A 17,504-nucleotide genomic window follows, 5' to 3' on the forward strand; every position below is an offset into this window, starting at 1 on the left:
TTTTAGGGGTGGGGAGAGGGGTCTTTAAGTATGAGTCCCTGTTGCCCAGCCCTTTTAGTGCAGCCAGCTACAACACAGAATGAAGGCAGCATGTCTACCCTACTCTACACGTACACACACCCTCCCCAGACAGTAATGTCCCGTACGAAGCCCAGCTCCCTCCTCTTTCTCCTCCCATCCCAACTGCCCTCAATCATCATTTTCATCAGAGTTTGAGCGGCGAGGAGGATGAGGAAAGTTGTGCAAACAACCATGACCCTCAGTCTGAAATTGAGCTGAGTTTGGAAAGTTCATCCCGGGCCTCTGGAGACTTTCATAAAGATCACAAATCGTCAGTTTGGTTTTCTCCACACAAAAGTGTCAGAGATGAAAGAAGCTGAGTTTAAGGGCCAGTGGAGTATGTGTGCAGACCCATATGAAATTTAGAAAGGGAATTCCTAAGATTCCTGTTTTGAGTACTTGCAGAAGAGCTTTTTTATCCATCTCTGAGTAGGAGGCAGGGGTGGGTAGGATGCAAAAGGTCAGAACTACCCCTCTTGCCACTGGCTAACTGCAGACTCACACTCATATTCGTTGTCTACGGCTGTATAAAGGGTGGGCTGGTGGATGGCCCATGGATGATAGAGGAAGTTACAATCTTGGGTCCCAGATTTAATAACCTAGTGACCTTAGGAAAACCACTTCCCCTTTCGGAGCCCCTTTCATCGCCTATAAACCTGCCTGCTGAATTAGAATCAAATGAGTGGGTATTTGTGAAAGTGTTTTGCAAACTGTAAAGTTCTTTACAAATGCAAAGCATGCTTGGAGTAAGTACATAGTAAGCACTTGGTGAATGAGTAAATAAATGGAGCTCAGTCATGGTGTGCTATTAATTTTGATGACATATTGATATCACTAGCAAGTATTTTATCGATCGATGACAAGTCTATGAGTACTGGTCAAAACAGAACTGCAAACCCCACAAATTTCATCACTGAGTGATATATGGCTTTATACTGGTTTTCTTTGTTTCATTTGTCTCTGTCTTGTCCCTGCAATTATACTGTAAGCTAGTTGAATGCAGAGATCCAGTCACACATATTTTGCCCAGCATCAGCAAGGCATGATGGTTGACGCTAGACAGTACTGGGGAGCTTGAATTTTGGATCTTTCTTGGACAGGATTTGGGATGCTGGGAGCATGTGCACACATGGGACAACCATCTGCTGGATGGACCGGAGGGTTGGGAGAAGCAGGGTTATTTGGAGAGTACTCTTGTACACGTGCCTGCAGACCCCCTCATCTCTCATATCAATACAGTCTGCATAGAATTAAATAAGAAGGGGAAAAAAAAGGGATGTCTGCCGCAAGTCAAATTAAGCTGCAATTTTCTTCCCAGCCTTTTGGGTAATGTTTTGCCATCTCCTGTGAGAACTAAGTGTCTGGCTCTGAATTCTCTCCTCCCCCCTTCTAAGTGCTGTGCTTTCTCTCCTTCATGGTCAGCTAAGGGCTCTTCCTTTGGCAGTCCCTGGCCAGGAATGAGAAGAAATATACTGTGATGAGGGGGAAAAAAGCCTTTTACTGAAAAAAAAAAAAAAAAAAAAAGTAAGTGAGCAGCCAGGGCAAGAGAGAGAACCTTTAAAAGGAACTTTTAGTTAGTCCTAGCATCAAAATGAAGGCAAGCTCTTTCTTCTCCATGAGGCCAGCCCTGAGGGAAGTGGAATTGCCCTCCCTCCACTGCGTTACAGAGAAGCCTTTCTGGCTTCCTTCAAGAGTTTTGCTGTGAACTCCAGCCCCCGAGCACTGCTCTTCTCTGCATTGTGCTTCGCAGTGGAAACTGATGGGAAATGCAGTAACTTACAGTGGCTCCTGCAATTGATCCAGGACCGGGCAGGAGGCAGAGGACTGGATACACCAGATAACCAGCTCCAGACATTCAGATGGTGAAAATTAAAGCCAAAGGGCCAATGGGAAGAGAAGGCATGTTAAGTACATGAGCCGGCCTCTAGAGACAAAGGGTATAAACAAGGCTGATGGATGGAGAGAGAGAGAGAGGGACCGTTTCAAACCTGAGCACCTTCTGTAATATGAAGGCATTGTCTCTGCACGAGAGGCTGGAGCTATTAAAAGGATGACTTGATTGCCGAGCAAGGTCCACCAAGCTTGTTCCCTGGACCCAAAGCTCTTTAAACAATTACACGAAATAGGTAGAAACTAGCTATTAACAAGGAAAAAAAAAACCCCCGAGGTCAGGCTTGTTTGTTTACAGAGAAAACAACAGTGATTCATCACTATGCTTCAGATGGCTAAATAAAGAGTTACTATCTGCGGGCAACAGTACGGGTAATGGAACCTGTAAAGCGTCCTTGAGAAGGTACCTCTCTGTAGCTGGACTTTGGTGGGACTTTGCTCTGGGGCCATAGGGCCTTGGCCTTGAAAGGACAGGTCAGGTGCAGGTTCTTAGGTCACCTTCAGCAAGTTCACAAAAGAAACTTGAAAGTTTTGGGCAGGCTTATGCTATTGCAAATATACTTGCAAACATCTTATCATCCCTGGTTTAGGGGCATAAGGACAAAATACCCAAACTTCATTTAAATTATTATTATTTTTAGTTAAACCATAAGAATATAAGAATTATGGGACTGAAAGAAACTCAACAAGAATACCCATCCCATTCCATTTAGATGAATGTATCAAAGAGCCCTAGAATGATCAGCTGGGATGGGCCCTAGTTCCATTGCTATTTATCCCAGTTCCAGGAGCAAAAGAGTTCCTGAGCCTAAGGGGCTTGTCCAAAGCATATGGAGGTCTAGGTCCCAGGTCCCTGTTTTCCACTAGAAGGAAGTGAAGGAACCACACTTCCTTCACTAGACCACACTTTTCCACCCCTTAGATGGAAGGGTTCTTGATATGATTTAAACATCACACAGAGATGTTTTCACGTAGCTATTTTAGACCCATGGATGCCTCGACCATTGTTTCTCCTTGCTGTGGCTCTGAGGTGCTTTCTCAATAGCACAGGATCCGACGGCTCTCAGGGATGGCACAGCTTCCCCTGTAGGTAAACTACAGGGGGAACTCATGGGTGGGGGGTACAGCCCTCTGTGACTTCCTGAGAGGCATATTCTCATCTATGGAGGGACCTTGGTTGTGTTCGCACCAACACATCAGCCAGAAATACAGTCATCACTTAGTTACTCACTTGGTGGATTATCCAGTAGAAATCTCTCACCCTAGGACACCTTTCCTGTTCTAGAACACACATTCCAGTCTCTTCTTTCCTCTTAATTAATTTAAACTTAAATATTGTTCTATACATAATTTTACAGACGCACAATCTCTGGGAGATCTGAGGTTTTAAATTTTTCATGCTATTGCTTGCACAGGCAGAGTAGCAGGATATATGTATATATCTTAAAGATCTTGAAAGATCTTAAAAGAGTGCAGCATTGGCTAAGAGAAACAGGACAGGAAATAAAAACTTATGTAATGGTTATGTGGGAAAGAAAATAAGACCATTGGCCCTGATGGCAGACAAGATGTACCACATTTCAAATAGGGACAGTAGCGGCAAATATGATTTCATGGCATGATGCATGACGTCTCCTTTTGTATTTTTATTCCCTAAAGAATACTTTGAAAAATAACAGTTTTAGAGACCACAGTTGCTGGAGTTGTTCTCCTTGTGGACAAAAAAAATTTAGATTTATGATATTCAGTGGGGAAAAGATTATAGAGGAATGGCATGGACAGTAGGTGTAATGTTGGATGAACCTGGGGAATCAGATCATGAGAATGCTTCATTCAAATGCTGCCTGGCCTTGCATCAGGCCGTTTACGTGGAGCCTTAATATCACTCAGAGACCCCACAGGGACAGGAGGAGTCATATTTCTGCAGAGAAGTTGGGAGTGGGGGCCAGTAGAGGATGAGCCCCTTCTGGCTGAACTGTCTTTCTTATTGGAAATCTTGGGAAATCTGCAGAGTGGAGCTTGTGGTTTGGGGGCCTTTGGCTCCAAGGCCTAAGAGCAGATTCCCTCATTCAGAATCTATGTGATGCCCATCACGAGGCCCTACTGTGTGCCAGACGCTGTTCCTCTAATCTGAGCCATCCAGACACCGTGTGGTTAGTGCCGCCTGCCTTCACCACCCAGCCTAGTCTATTGTTGTTAACAAGTAACAAAAGGGATTCATTTGCATTTTTATCCTTTTTTATTTCCCCTCCTCACCCCCCATGTTGGGGCTGCTGATAAACTACATCATAGGGTAAAAGGCTGGCAGCCGAGGGGGAAAGAAGGAAAATGCAAGTGCTGAGCTAATGAATTAGTTGGATTTTGATGTACTCAGAGCCCGTAATGAACTCTCGATTATTCAGGGAGATGTTCCCAACCTAATGTATTCTTCTTTATTTTCTTCCTGCTCTGCTTGAGGCTGAGTAATTTGGAACTTGTATAAAACAACAAGGATTCTTGTAGAAAAAACCAAAACAACCAACCATGCTCTAATTTTATTTTATTTTCAAAGCCTATTCAAGATTCTACTTGTCATCAATCCCCTATTAAAATGCACACTTTTTGAGGGCCAGGGTTGAATTTACATTCATATCCTTCTTGCCCCTCCAACCCTGCTCAACAATATCTTATGCATATTTCTTCATGTCAACAAATACAATTCACTTTTAATGGTTTCATAGTATTCCATTGTATGAGGCACCATCATTTATTTAACCGGACTCTAGACACGTAGGTTGTTTCTATTTTTCAGTATCTCTACCAATGCTTTATAAATAAACCTTGTGCACTTTCTTAATTGCTTTATGAAGATAAAGTCCTGGAGGAAAAGGTTGGGTCAAAGGGGATGTGTCTTTTGACACACGTTGCCAAATTACACTCCAGAAACGTGCAAACAGCGTGTGAGAGTTTTTATTCCCTCACACCCTCACTCAGTGGTTCCCAGGAGAAAATTTTCCAGCATCAGATATCAGGGAGAAATAATTTCCTCCCATGGAATTTCTCCCAGTGGGCAGCATTATCATTCAATGCCTTTACCCTCAGCCACTGGTGTCCAAGTTCAAGCTCTTTCAAATCCAATACTGTGAATTTATAAAGGTCAGTCTATTGTTTTCATCCTCCACTGGTTTGTCTGACCTTGGTTGCAGACTCACCATTTCCACCTCTACTGAGGGCGGAGGGTGAAGGAGTGGGGAGGGAAAGACTAAAAAGTCAAGAGCTCCAGAAAGAAGCGATAGGTCCCAGCTCGTTCTTGAAAAGGCAGGGACCTCAGAAACAAAATGGTTGGTTCTGCAACATCATCCTGTTTCTTCCTGCTTGTAAAAAGGAAAAGAAATAAAAACTTTTGTGATTCTTTTAAGATCCAGAATTCTTTATGGGCTGAACCATCCAAAACAACGGCTCTCAAAAGAGAAAAGTGATCTCAGCTTTTAGCCTTGGCTCTGACATCATAATTCTGGTTTTACGGCAGTCCTCTGGGCATTCCTGCCTTCCAGGCTGGTCATTACTAGACTGAGATAAAGAGAAGACAGATTTTGAAACAAAGTTAGTGATGAGGGAAAGGGCAAAGGTGCAGGTAATAGAGCTACTGGGGCAAAGTGCGACATAAGGAATCAAGAGAGGAAGCAGAGCAGGAAGGGGACAGAGGGAAAGAAGGGTAGAGCTGGGTGTTCTCGCAAAGCCATCTCGATTTGCAGGTGTGATTCAGAGCAGCAAGCATGTAGGAGGGCTCAGAGCACAGGAATGTTTGGGAGTGACCCCAATCTCCATCCCACCTCCCCTCTCAAAAAGCCACCCCAGATAAACATTCAATCTCAGTTTTGTTCCCTAAGCCTCTCCTTCAAGCCAAACTGCACCCCCTAAGCCCCTCCTCTACAGAAATTCTGGAGCTGTCACCGGGAGTATCTAGAATCACCATCGAAATATGCAGCCAATACAAAATTCCTTTTAAATATTCTGTACCTCTAGGTACCATTTAATATATTAATTATGTAATTTACTGATTAAGTGAATTAATAAAGAACCACTACTCTCGAGATTTTTGAGATTTTCTAAAGCTCTTGACATGACACTTCTCTTTAGTTCTGTAAAGCACAGAAGGGCCCAAGAAAGCATAACAGCTGAATGCTAACAGGAAAGCCTCTGGTCTCCAGGGTCTGAATCCAGGGACACACCTCCCAGCCGCCTACCCCATCCTGCAGTGGGAAGGTGAGCCATGAACAGGGAGACAGGGAAGAAGGGAGAACAAAGGGCCTCTGATGGGGAAGACACAGGTACATTTCAAGGGCCTTGAGGAACTCAGGGCCTCGGAGAGTAGAGTCAGATTCCTGCTATTTGGCTTATTATTTACAGGCCTCTTTGAGGGTACTTTTAATGGTAACAACTGTGCTTTTGCTAATCTTTGTCTAAATCAAAAACTGGTTCTTTAGTTGGAAAGGCTTACTGTGATTCTGGTCTAAAGAATGAGGATTCCGTGCACACCAGCCTCTAAAGTGACAGAGGAAAGCAGATGAGCTCAGTTCTTTCAGAGGGTATTGTGGACCTTGGATGAGGGTGACATGAGCCTTAGAGGAAGCCCTTTGCTGCAACACATGGATGTAAGAGAAACCACTCTCTGGCCTGGCCAAAATGTCTGAAAGGGACCCCTTGCTCTTGGTTGATTAGAAAATAAGAGATCCTCCCTGTGATTAGGCAGGGGAGTGCTCTTGTGGACAATGCCAGCATCATGCATCCTCTTTCTCATGCATTCAGGCAGCAAAGCATCTTCCCAGCAGAAGCCTCCACGTTGTTTCCTGCCAAAACCGAGCAATGAATTTGAAAATTGGGCCAAAAGAGCTTAGTATGTATGTCAACACTGTATAGAGCTTTGTAAAGCTGCCCTCATTTCACTGATGGATACTCTCTTCACTGGGGACTGGGGACTCTCAAAGTGGGCTTGGAGGAGGTTAATAAAGGAAGAAATTGTGACATGTAGCCTCTTTTGTCTTCGAGGTTAACAACTGGTATGTCTTTAATACCCTTTGGTGGGCTACCGAGGAGCCTTAAATAGACATTAGGTAAGGACTGAAGTACTTACAGGGGCGTCTGCTGGTTTGTTAAGAGTTGGTGGACCTTGGCCAGAGAACAGTGCAAATAATTTCTGTGTCCCAAGAAATTTTGGGACCAACTTGAAAACTTGGTTAATCTAAGCTTATGTTCCTCCATGCCTTTTAACTGGTTTTCCCCATTCCATCTTTCTTTTCCTGGTGTGGACAGTCTAAAGAGCAAGTCCCTGGCCTTTCACGAATTCTATGAAATCATACTTAAAGGAAGGGAAAGGGGGAGCCACGTTGGATGTCTATGAGGCTCATTGCCAATGCCATGGGCTCTTTGCAAGGAAACTTCACAGACAGCCAGGAGAGCCCTTGCTGCTCTAATACAGTGCCTTGTTTGGCTGAAGCTCTGTGGGGCAATGGGACTGATCATGCTCCCTGATTTGGCTTGTCCATTTGGTCAAACAACTGATTCTATCGATCACTTCATGGAACTTGGCCAGACATTTGATTGAATTAACCAACCTGAGTGGCTGTTTTTTCTCGTAGACGAAACCAACGTCTCAGGTTACCATTAGACATTTTACTTCTGGTGTTTAGGGCCTGGCAGAGAAAAAGCAATATCGACTCTTCACAATAGCAACTAAAAACTGGCAGATTCACATCACCGGCCGAATTCCTCTGTCCCCTGTCAGCCAGTGTACACTGGGAGGGATACTTCCCAGCAGCAGCTTCCACTGAGTCCAAGCGACTCTCCTTTAGCTGTACTGTTCTGCAGCATCCTATCTCTTCTTCTCGGCAGGGTCCACCAGGGACTTGTATTTCTGCAAGAATCCTTGGGTATATTGTGTGTTCTCCTCTGCTTAGTCATTCAGCCATAACCTTTCCATTTAGAATCCTGCCCTGCTGATGGTTCAACTCCCTAGTTCAATATTTTACATTTATCTCTATCGAATTCCAGTTGCCTTCTGTTACAAGAGGCACTTAAATTATCCGAGCCTCGCGCCACAGGCTCAGGCTCCAAGTCCAGGACAACAGTGTTTAGCACTTAGGGATCACTGGCTGTATGAGGGGCTTGGGCATATAAATGTGTCTGAATGGGGCATTTTTTAATGATGGTGAAGGCAGCAGACCTGGGTGAGAGCATGGGAGCCACTGAAGTTATAAAATCTCAATCAGGCTTCCTCGGTACTGGGGGAAATGGACTAGAGACATTATTTGGAGAAACAAAAATAACAATATAGCCTTGTAATAAAAGAACAGCCAGCAAATTCCAAGCGCCTACCAGATATGGGCACTGTTATTCACATACAAAATATAATGTAGCCTTTTCCTTATCCAGGAGATTTACAAAATATTATGTCATTAGTTCACTTGCTGCCCTCCCACTGATGGTGGCAGGAAGTAGTAAGGTTTTTCTCATATTTCAGGGTTGGAAGAGTGGTTCAGGAAGGGGGAAATGCTTGTAGTATGCTGGGTGTAGCCTGCAGCTCAGCTGGTCTATTCTCATTTTCTTGCCAATGGATCACAGCCAGTGAAAAACAGAGAAAACAGACACTTAGGACGAGGGTCTCCGGAGCGAGGGGCTCTAAATCATGCCATTCTACATACCAAGCCATCATAGAAAAACCTCAGCTTTAATGTGGAAGGAAATGGAAAACAGACAGTTCCAACCAGTTTTTCTCTCTAGATGCAGCACACCCCAACACACACACATTTTGGAATCCAGATTTTGTAATGCAGCAGTTTGATAGCTTCTTTGGTTTCTCCCTCTGGGATCCAGTGAGCATCTTTAGTCCCATAAAACTCTACAAATCATAGGGCCAAAATGCTATAGGATGCTGGAAAGTCCTTTGTATCTGTGAGTCCACGGTTTCCTTCTGATTCTCTGACATCTTCTGTCTCCACAAGGGTGAAGGGAATAGAGGAAGAAAAAACCAACTGTAGGAAGTAGGGCTGGCATGGAAGGAGATTTTTGTTAGGTGATGACTTTGCTGCTTCCTGTTTGTCTGTGGACCCCCTTCTTCCTCTCTAGAAGTGGACAAGCAATAGCACTGTTTCTGAGGAAAGAAGAGGAAAATGAAGTGGTACGCTGAAGTAACAGTGAGGCTGCTCAGAAAGCTCTTCGATTAACTTATATATTAAAAGGTCACATACAAAAGATGAAAGGAGAAAAACAGAACCAAGGACAAATACAAAAGAGTCTCACACGCCTGTAAGAATAGTGCCAGGACGCCTAAAGCTCAGAATGAGCAGAGGCTTCAGAAAAATGCCAGGGACAACACAAAAGCTTTTAGTAGCTATGTTCAGATTTAAAAAGACAGGCACATTGCTTGCGGAACTTTGTGCAAGACTAAAGATGCGAAGAGAAAGGAGAACCACTGAAGCATTTTGTTTCTTTACCAAAAAGGCAAGACCTTTCAGCAGAAGAGAATAGAATCAATGTTGTTAAAATAATCTTGAAACTCACACGAAGCAAACAAAAAGTAAGTAGTCACCTGGAGGCTTTAAAAGTTTCCAAACCTGACATATTTCATGTCAGAATTTTGAAGACACTTTTATAAATGCTCATAAAAACCACAATTTAGAAATGATTGAGGGAAGAAACCAGAAGACTAGAGATGAGAAAAATCTGGATTTTCATAGAAGAAAGTGGGTTCCAGATTGCACAGTCTGGTGAATTTGATACTGATCACCATAGAAATTCTAAGATTATTTACTATTCAAATTGTCTGTGAGGTCTTAGAGGGGAGATAGAAATCACTAGAAGCTAGCATGGGTTCACTGAGAACAATGCATATTAAGTGGAGTCCTATCTCCAGATGGAAAGATAATGTAAGCCAGCTGATACTGTAGATATGGCAAGGTCTTGGACAAAGTTTGCCTTGATATTCTTGTGGGTTGAATAGGAAATTGAGGACTGCATAATACTTTTAGCTAGCATCATGGTGAGTTGGCCAACCATGCCCAGGTATTGGATTACATCAACACTGTGGAAACATCTTGTAGTATGTTGAAGGGTTTCACCTCTGGCTCTATCATCTCTATTTTATCAAGGACTTAGACAAAGATGCAGAAAGCAAGCTTATCAAATGTATGGATGGAATAGCTGAACCAGGACTCAAACTATCTCTATACACTCTAGGGATGGCTAAAACTAACAAAGAGAAATTCAATAGGGATAGAATTAAAATCCTGTACTTAAGCTTAAAAAATTCAGCTGTGTAGGTACAAACTGGGGATACTTGATTTAAGAGTAATTCATGTGGAAAAATACTTAGGGATTATTGTATAACTAAAATATCAATAGCAAGTTACAGTATATAAAGCTTCTGAAACATTTCCTGCAATCTCGGACCGCTGGTAGAGGTATTCTGTCCAAGATAAAGGAGGCAAACATCTCATTGTCCTGGAGAAGTGTTCCTAACTAACCCGAGTTCTCCAGGGAGGGCAAACACAATGGTGAGGTATCTCAAAACCTTATAATGAGAGTAACTTGGTGATAGCTGGTGGAACTAAATATATTCCTAGATATACAACCTAGGAAAGTTCTTGCACCCGTGCACAAAAAGACATATATATAAGAACTTTCCTAGCAGAATTGATTGTGATGGCTAAGAACAGAAATAACCTAACTGTCCATCAACAGGAGAATGGCTAAAGAAAATATGGTATATTCATAAATCTCACAAACAATTAGAATGGGAAAAGGAAGTTCAATAAGAATACCTCTAGTATGAGAACAATTTATTTACATTTTCAACCGTGCACAATAATACTATTTATTGTTCAGTGATACATATATATGAAGTAAAACAATAAAGAAATACATGGAAGTGAGGACTACCAAATCCAGAATAGTGCTTACTTCTCAATGGAGAGGGAGGGCAAGGCAGTATGTAGTAGAAAAACAAGAGCTTTACTTCCATTCATAATGTTTCATTTTTAAACTGGATGTTGGGTACATGGGTCTACGTTATTTTAATCCTTGTCCCATTTCTATTGTTAAAACATCCAAAATACATTAGAAGGAAGTGTTTGGTTTAACATAAGTAAGAGATTTCTAAGAAGATTGGAGCAGTACACCACAGTGGCTCAGAATATGGATCTTGAGTTAGATAGACTTGGGTTAAAGTCTGTCTGATGCTTATAAGTCCTGGGAAAATTGCTTGACTTCTCTGAGCTTTTATTTCCTAATATTTATAAAGTAGATAATAATAGTATCAACAGTAGAATTATTGTGAGGAATAATTTAAATGAAGTATATAGATGAGAGCATAGTAAAAAGCACAGAATTAGTGCTGCATAAATATAAAATAATTATGAAAAATAAAGGAAGAGCTGTCCATAGATAGAATGATTATCTGGTAAGACGCTGAGCTTTGCAATGGTATCAGAGTTCAGGTTGGGGGGGTGGGGGGTGGGGGGGGTTGGATGATGAACTGTCCAATGTGCTGGAGGTGGGGACTTCCACATCCAAGGGAGGCTACAGGAAATGTTCCCTATTGTTCTCACACATTGTTGAATCTAAAAATTCTTTGTTTCAAACACTGGAGAGTCATATTGGTGGGTGTTTCTAAGAAAAAACTGTGAGCAGTATTACTATAAGCTTAGTGGCTTAGAACAACACAGATTTATCATCTCCCAGTTTCTGTGCATCATGCTTAGCTGGGTCCTCTGCTAAGGGTCTGATCTGAAAGGTGCAATCAAGATGCTGACCAAGGCTGTGGTCTCTTCTCAAGGCTCAATCTGCTTCCAGTCTCACATACTTGTTAGCAGAATTCAGCCCCTTGGACAGGGGGCCTCAGTTTCTCCCTAGCAGCCTGCTGAAAACCATCCTCAATTCCTGGATTGTTGGTGGGGGACCATCCTCAGTTCCTTGTCACACGAGCTTTCCCAACACGTCTGCTTGCTCCAACAAGACCAAGCAAGGGAAGGACTCTGCCAACAAGAAGACTTTACAATCTTGTGTAACATCGTCATGGAAGTGACAGTCCATCACTTTTGCCATATTCTGTTAGTTAGAAGCAAGTCACAGATCCTGCCCACGCCCAAGGTGAGGGGATTACACAAGGGTGTGACTTTGTGAGGCAAGGATAACTGAGGGCCATTTTGGAGTCTATCTGCAGGAAATGAGTGAGAAAACAAGAGTACCAGTGCTTCCTCTGGAGGCAGACACCGACGTGTAAACACAAGGAGAGGACGAGTGAGATTAAGAAGGAGCAAGAGGGGGAGAGTTAGGGAAGCTGTTGGTCTAAATAACCAGCAAAGCAGAACTCAGGGAAGGGGAGTGGTGTGGGGACCCCCCAGGCTGACGGAGCTGATGTTTTGGCTAAGGGAGGCTGCTTGGCATGAGGATAGGTTGTGCCTGGAAGTCTTGCCAGAAAAGGTCCTGTTTTCACAGAGCATAGAGAGACAGTTTCTGTGTTCTAAATCTACATGGTAGATTTAGAAAAAGAGAAAAGCTGTGTGCTAAGATCTAGCTTGGCTCTGTACCAGGCAGTATATCAGTCCTTTGTCCCCTGGCATCCACTTCATCCTCCTTGGGAATTAGTTATTTTGTGCTTTGCTATCTGAGACTAAGGCTGCCTGACACCGATCTCGGTGTGTTGGGCTTTGTGCCACAGATCACTGGCGCTCTGAAGAGTAGGCAGAAAAGAATCAAACGGAGAGGGGCTGAGGATAAAGCCCCAGGATGGTCACCACAGTGGCCAGAGAGCATACCTGAAGGATGGCCCTGGATCTCATATATTTGCAAAGGGGCCCAGAAACTCTAGATACAGTACTGGTTAACCTCTAATTAGATACATATATTTTGACATCTTCTTACTTCACTCTTCTCTTGTGAGTGTCCAGAGGTGGGGCAGAGTGTCTGAGTCTATAGCTCTTACTTTAAATAGGGTCTAGAGAAGTGTTAAATCAATGCATGATAGATGCATGTAAAGCCTGCAGCATGGTGGCTGCGATAGTCTTAGAGTCACACAACCTTAGGGTTGGAAGGAACCTTCTAGTTGAATCCTCCCATTCGAGGCTGGAATCAGGGATGACTTGGCTCAGCTACTACAGGTTTTTCATGATTTTATGTCTCTGGTTTTCTGGATAAGAGTAAAGCAAGGAGACTTTTAAATCTCTGGCATACGAGAGTCCTGTTATGAGTTCAGGAAACATACAGAGTAACTTGGGTTCCAAGCCGAACAGCCTTGACAATATTTTCCCCAGACAACCATCCTATAACATGTTTCAGTGATCTTTCCCTGAGTAGAGCTGATTTCTGCATCTCGTGAATGTCTCCATCTCCAGCCAAAGCCTAAGGAGATGGCTTTTCCTGCTCTGTAGGTGTCAGTGAGTCAGCACTAATGTATTTATGAGTCAGACCAGCATGGGTGAGCAATGCATTCACCCAACACCCTGGAATAAAGGGGCAGCAGGAGGCACTGATGCCTTTATAGAACACCTAGGAGGTTCTTCCAGGCATGGACCTGGCCTAGGAGGTTTTATCACAGAACTAGAAAATGTGCTTCTGAAGGAGTAACAGGAGTTGCCCATCAGCTTCTCAACCAAGACCTGCAAAACCTTGACTAATTCAAATCTGAGATTTTCCTCTTTCCAGGTGTATTGGTAGGGAAGGGAGGGGAAAGGGAAGGGAAGCTGGGACCCATGGGATACCTCCTCTGAGCCAGGCACTGTGTGAGCTTCCCTCTGTGTGTTGTCGCATTTGACATCTGCTGTGCCCTCTACTTTGTGGCTCCTTTGAACTTGCAGCATCTAGCGTGATGCTTAATTCATACTAGGAATTCAAAAATAGTTGCTTAATAAAGAAATTAAATCACTATAAGGAGGTGGACGGAGCGCTAGCTTCAGAGTAAGGAGACCTGCGTTCTAGCCCTGACTGTGCTCAGCTGCTGTATGACCTTGGGATAACCTTTCCCTCCAAGCCTCAGATTCTTTATTTATAAAATGAGAAGTTTCAATAAGGTGACCGTTAAGGCCCAACCAGTGCTAACTCCCAATGGCTTTATGGTTTGACAGGCATGGGAATGGGAGAATCTTGTATTTCACAATGAAAGAGAAGAGCCAGTGCAAAGAGAGGTATCCTGCTCACCAGCTCAGCCTCCCCAGATGTGAACACGCTCAGGGTGGGGGCTGGAGACATATGGAGCCAGGAGCCTGTCCTCAGCAGGGCCAGCAGCCCCCACGGGCTATGCCCACACCCTTAGCCATCAAACAATGCACAGCTCCAGCTCTTAGCATGCACAACTCAGCTTGAAGGAGCACAAAGTAACTAGCTACAGGAGAAATAATTATGAAATGGCCTGAAATAATTACAATTTCCAAACAAATAAAGCCCTGTGGTATGTGTCAATGCCTTGAAACACACACACACACATACACACACACACACACACAACTACAAGAGCTCTTTGCCTGAACGCTGATGAGCACCAGCCTCAAAATATGCCTTGATTTTAAAAAGTCATAAATGCAGAGAGGATATCTTTTTTTATTTTTTGAGATGTAGAACACCTTTCTGTTAATCCCTTAGGAGTACACGGAAGCATGTGTGTTTGGACACATGCACACACCCAGAGTTTAGAGACATTTTAGAATACCATCTCTAAAATGGAAATTACAGCACTGTTAACTCTCTGGGCTCAGCCTACAACATTAGATTTTGTCTGGCAATGCAGAGTTTCAACTTCCCTCCCTACTAAGCAAGAGCAAAAGCTAACACAGGGCAAACATATGCAACGGGCCTTTGAAGAGCCTTGAAAATACCAAGTCCCTGGGTGTTTGACCAGGGAGGAAATGTGCCCATCTCTAGCCATCCAGTGAGAGAAGGAAGCCACCTCTCCCTGACCATCTTTCATCAGCACTCAGTTCACTGAGATCGTTCATTTTATGGGATGCCCAGGGTTTAAGACGATGCATTTGCTCTGCCCACAGAATGACAGTATTTCCATTAGTGCATTTGGATCCTGCTTCTTTCTGAAATGGGTTAATATTCTTGTTTGTGCATGAGTGTGTGTATGCATGTGAGCAAGGTGTGTGTAGATGCGTGCATATCATGTACTGTGTATGTGTGCGCAAGCTTGTGTATATGTGTGTATAGACGTGTGTGTGTGTGTGCGTGCACGCAAGCGCTAAGGTGCTGAAATTGTTTAAAATACAGTCAAGTCAGCTAACAGAGTCATTCTTAGACCGACTTTTTGTTATTGTTGTATTTTTCTTTCTCTCTGAATCGAAGATGCTGCAGAACTGAGGAACTGCTCTTGTCTTAATTACCACAGAAATATTGCTAATTAGAAACAAGGGAAGAAGTGCTAGGGATTTGCCTCAGAATCAAAGACAGCATTATTTTCCTATGGATATTAGAAGACTTGCAAAAGAGGCTAAGATGATGTGGTAGATAGAGTTGTGATGTATGTTTAGGGCCCCAGTGGTGAAACGGCTGGAAGGGGAAATTAAATATCTGGGAGGAAAATATTCTCAGATGTTGGAATTTTGCCTGCAGCCATAACACTGGATGCTGTGATCCTATCTACCTCAAACACAAAACGGGATCAAGAGATCTCTAAGGAACCCGAGGGCGGAAAAATATTGGTGACTTAAACGGGCACCTCTCCAACCACCTTCTCCCTCAGCCGACATTGATGGCGGGCACATACATGCAAATATTTTGAATGTAGTTTTTCTTCTACCCCGACACTTTCCCCATTTCATTTTTTCCCACCATTAGTCTCAAACTGCGTGTGTGCTCGAGGAATAAATCAAAAGATCGAAAGACCGTGAGAAGCCCATTTTCTGGGGCCTATTCCACGTCGCAAGACCACTGTGTTTGTGGAAGACTGAACTTCTAGATGAGCTGAGAGTGGAGGAGATAACACGTGATGGGCTGGGTGCCTTGTGGTTTTGATCAAGTGGTCTCCAGGTCTAATTCAGATTCCAAGGCTGGGACAGGTCGTGGTGGTTACCTTTAACCATAAAGGTAGCACCATGATCATGATGTATCTGATTACTCTCAGTGTTTCAAATGTTTCAATTCCTGAAGCCAAGAATTAAGTCTGGAGGCATAAGGAAAGGGGCAGGGATGAGATCCAAGCAATGGAATAAGAGCAATTCAGGAATGGGAAGGAAAAATGTAAGAACTGGCACGGTGAAAAGACAGGGAAAATAAAGAATAGAATGACTCAATGTCCCCAAATTAGGAGTCCCAAAATAGACAATGGACCAGAGATAGATAAATGACTTATCCCAAAGTTATGCCATATTTCCCCTTGTTTTAGATCAATGGCTTCAGTAGGTCCATAGAGCAACAGTTGCTTTGGAATCTAGGCTGTGTGACCATGGATAAGTCACCCAACCTCTCTGTATCCTACGCTCTGCCCTGATTACCTCATAAGATTGCTACTAGGATCGAACAAGGTAATGTGCATGCAGCAGCTTTGTAGATTCAATAGCACTGTATGCATAATAGGCAAGGTTATAGTTGTGTCTCAACACTAGGCACATGGGCTTTGCCATCCAAGACTCAGGTTAGTACAGAGAACCAGGAGTATATGCTCACATACAAAAACTTGGTTTTCAAACCAGGTTAAAGTTATCAGAAATAATCCCTTTTCCACCTCTCACACCAACCAAGGGATAAAGAAGGAGTATTCTTACTGTCAAGGTACTATGTAAATTAAAGTAGGTTTTTTATGACCTTCTGATTGCTGACACAGAGTTTAAAAACTCAAACAATACTATAAGACTCATCATGAAAAAAAGTAATTTCTTGGCTATTTCCTCCCAACACTGAGGGCTGTTCTTCAGAGGGAACTACTTTTAGCCATTTATTTTTGTATTTATCTAAAGAAATTTAGATCACACATTTAGACTACCATTTCTTCAATTTACTTTCTTATTTGAAATTTTAGAAATCATACACTGATTTACTCCTGTGGAAGTTAAGGATTTAACTCTTGTACAACCCTGGCCTCATTCCACCTACCACACATGCACACAGACATTTCCCCAACCCATCCTTCCAATGTAGTTTATCAAAACTGTTGTTTAAAACAATATTTAGTATTTACATTATTTTGCCTTTGTAAATATTATTCACAATACAGCTGTGTAGGGTACAATTATCACAATTAATCTCTTGTATACCTCTTGGTTGTCCCTTGAGTTCAACTTTTCCTCTTTGTGACTAACTACAATTCTTAGCAAACTCTTTGACAGATCCATAAGGCATTAAAACAGCCAAGTCCATCAAACAAAGTGTCATTTCTGTGTTTTCCTAGGAGATACTCTTTCCAGAAGCTTCAGTCTTCCTGACCTCTTGACCGGTGGCTCTCCAGGTCTCTGACAGACTGGTCCTCCTGGACCTTCCTTTGCTTAAATACTAGGAATTCCCTTTTCTTCTTTCCTCTGTAAGATCCTCTGTTTCCCTCACCCAATGCAGTGTCTTCATCTTTTTTGGTTTATTCCTTTGTTTTGTGG

The 17,504-nt window shown here is 43.0% G+C and overlaps 1 protein-coding gene and 1 long non-coding RNA gene across 2 annotated transcripts in view; one reads left to right on the forward strand and one right to left on the reverse strand.

Moving 5' to 3' along the window:
- The window catches only part of TNR (tenascin R), a 425,185-nt gene that overhangs the window by 173,218 nt on the left and 234,463 nt on the right, over positions 1-17,504 (forward strand). The window lies entirely within an intron of this gene.
- Positions 1-17,504, reverse strand: part of LOC309604675 — a 426,266-nt gene that overhangs the window by 46,659 nt on the left and 362,103 nt on the right. The gene's annotated exons all lie outside the window — the stretch shown is intronic.

Source organism: Balaenoptera borealis (genome assembly GCF_965194805.1).
Source record: "Balaenoptera borealis genome assembly, chromosome: 1".
NCBI lineage: Eukaryota > Metazoa > Chordata > Mammalia > Artiodactyla > Balaenopteridae > Balaenoptera > Balaenoptera borealis.